The sequence below is a fragment of the Hypanus sabinus genome, unplaced genomic scaffold (assembly GCF_030144855.1).
Source record: "Hypanus sabinus isolate sHypSab1 unplaced genomic scaffold, sHypSab1.hap1 scaffold_137, whole genome shotgun sequence".
Taxonomy (NCBI): domain Eukaryota; kingdom Metazoa; phylum Chordata; class Chondrichthyes; order Myliobatiformes; family Dasyatidae; genus Hypanus; species Hypanus sabinus.
The window spans coordinates 465,548-468,795 of record NW_026779441.1 but is presented as its reverse complement, the minus strand read 5'-3'; positions in this window follow the sequence as shown (position 1 = coordinate 468,795).

Sequence of the window (3,248 nt, the reverse complement as noted above, 5' to 3'; positions counted from 1 at the left end):
AAGATTACAAGGATAAGACCGGAGAACGGGTTTGAGAGGGAAAATAAATCACCACGGTGGAATGGCGGAGCAAACATGGTGACTCGAATGGCCTAATTCTGCTTATCCCTCTGAAAACCTCGCTTCCCCATCCGAGAGAGGCGCCCCTTCCACACTCACCCTGCAGCATCAAGAGCCGCCTTTGACTCCTACCCAGTTCTGACGAACTGCTCCGAATTAAAATTTTAACTGCTCTTCTCTTCCTACAGATCAGAACTGAGAGCCGTGTCTATCTAGAACTTTGTTTTGGGTCACGAATTTCAGATATATATATTGTGTCTGACCGTAGTCCTTTCAGTCCTAATGTCTTACGTCCTAAATTTGTTCAAACTAAATTTATTATCAGGTATGTTTCTATCACCGTATACCACCTTGAGATTCGAATTTCTTACAGGCTTTTACAGGAGTATTAAGAAATTAAATATAATTCATAACAGAATAAGACAAAGCTCAGATTCCATACTTATTTTCTCTTTTCTGATGCCCAGTGAATATAGTGGCGATTGCAATCCTGTCCCGGGGGAAGTGCGGCCTCTCCACGTGCACCACACGCTACCTGGTTGCCATGGCAGCGGCGGATCTGACGGCTGTCGTCACTGCGCTCTTCACACGGGCCAAGTACTATTTCCCGGGATCCTTCCTGGAGACGTATCCCTTGTGTAGCATCATCTTTGTATTGCAATGTGCTTCCAGAGACTGTTCGGTCTGGCTCACCGTCACCTTCACCTTCGATCGGTTTGTCGCCATTTGTTGTCAGAAGTTAAAAGCCAGCTATTGCACAGGAAGGACCTCGGCCTTGGTTCTGGTGATCACCTGCACTATTATGTGTTTAAAAAATATCCCCTTCTACTTCATTCATAACCCAAGAGAGATAATCAATGGTGTTTTATGGTTTTGTAAGCTAAACCCAGCTTTCTTCACTGAACACCAATGGATGAGCTTTGACCGATTCGACAAGAGTTTAACTCCACTGATTCCATTCGCACTAATTCTGATCCTCAACGCCCTGACGGTCCGGCACATTTTAGTTGCCAGTCGGATTCGTAAGGGACTAAGGGGTCAGAGAAAGGGGGAGAACTGCAGCGACCCGGAAATGGCAGGCGGCGCTCTGCCATCCTCCTCTTCACCATATCCGGCAGCTTTATCATTTTGTGGTTGGCGACTGTTGTCAACTTCTTCAAGTATAACGTCGGAGGGACAGATCCCAATAATTACACCTATTCTGAATTCATTTTACAGGCATTTGGATACATGTTGCAGAATCTGAGTCTGTGCACCAACACATTTATATATGGAGTAACACAGTCTAAGTTCAGAGAGCAGTTCATAGCCGCAGTTAAATGGCCAGTGATCACAATTGTACGCTTAATCAGGAGACAAAACAACTGACAGCAGGCACGGTTTATTCCCAATGGTTCCAGACTGTGATGTGATACTTAACCCCGTATATTGTGATCATTCGCTGAAAATAATAGCAATAGTCGGTCCGAATATAAATCCGAAAGAGGCCATAATGTTAAATCGACAATTTCGTTGTTTATTTTTTTGGAAAAATCACACCCCAAGATACACGATTCAGGTTTCAAGCCAGAGTAATGCCATTTCCTGTAGACAAGTGAAATGAGAAAAAAATTTGTTATGCTAGATCCGATGCAGCACAGAAAAGATTAAAAAATACAAAACTACTACGACCACTTCTACTACAGTAATAATGATACTAACAACAACAACAACAATATTAATATTATTATTAATAATAATAATAACAACACTTTAGTTACTATAGTTAGAACAATCCATAATAACCTTCGGGATATAATGATACTGGATAAACAAGCAGGAACAACAGACTGAATAGATACGGCCATTTCAAACACAATGCTTGGCCAACGAGAAATGCCATTTTTGGCGATGGAGTGGAGATGCTTTCTATCCATGTGGGGTTACGTGCCAGGGAACAGCTGATGATTAGAGTACTATGCGTTTCAAGATAACTATGGAGCAGGAGAGGTCTGTCCCAAGGGTTGCGATTTTAATTTGAAGAAATCTTAATGGTATCCGAAAAGATCGAGCAAGTGTGGACGGTGACAGGCTGTTTTCCGGCAAAGCTATTTCTGCCAAGTGCGAGGCCTTCAAAGCTGGAATTTTGAGAGTAGAATGTATGTATGTTCCTGTCAGCATAAAAGGCAAATATAACAGGTTTAGGGATCCTTGGTGTTTGAGAGATATTCAAGCCCTGGGTAAAAAGAAGGGGGAGATGTCAAAGCAAGGAGGGTCAGGAAGGAACAAATCAGGTGCTTGAGGAGTACAAGAGGTGCTAGAGAACACTCAAGAAAAATATCAGGAGAGCTATAAGAAAGCCTGAGGTTTATCTAGCATAACATTGAAGAGGGATAGGAACACTCAACATAGGAAAGCGTTCATTTGGAGTAAGGGGGAAACATGCGTTTTCTTATTCCGTACATTGAGGTCGAAGTGAGAGAGAGAGAGTACAGTACTTCATCCGATCTTGCAGAATGCGACACGACAGCAGATAAAAGTTTGTGTAGGGGAACACTTCGTATCTGCTGATCACAATGCCATTAGTTTCAAGATAATTTTGGAGCAGGAGAGGTCTGGTCCTCAGGTTGGGATTTTAAGCTGGATAAATTTTGATGGTATAGAAAGGATCTGGCAAGTGCGGATTGGGACAAGTTGTTCTCTAGCAAAGGTTTGTTCGGTAAGTGGGAGGCCTTCAAAGGTGGAATTTTGAGAGTACACTGTATGTATGTTCCTGTCAGAATAAAATGCCAGGATAGCAGTTTTAGAAATCCTTGGTTTTTGAAAGATATTCAGGTCCTGGGTAAGAAGGAGGAAGAGGTACATAGCAAGGGGGTGGGGGACAGGAAGGAACAAATGAGGCACTTGAGAAGTATAAGAAATGCTGGAGAACACTCAAGGAAGAAATCAGGAGAGCTGAAAGAAACCATGAGGTTCCTCTGGCACAGAAAGTGAAGGACTATCTCAAGGGATTCTACAGATATATTAAATGCGAAAAGATAGCAAGGGATAAAATTGGTCCTCTTGAAGATCTTCGATGCATGGAACCAAAAGAGATGGGGAAGATCTTAAATGGATAATTTGCATTTGTATTAGTTGGGAGCCGGATATAAAGTCTATAGAAGTGAGGCAAAGTGGGGAGAGCAGGGACGGTATAAGGGGTACTGATT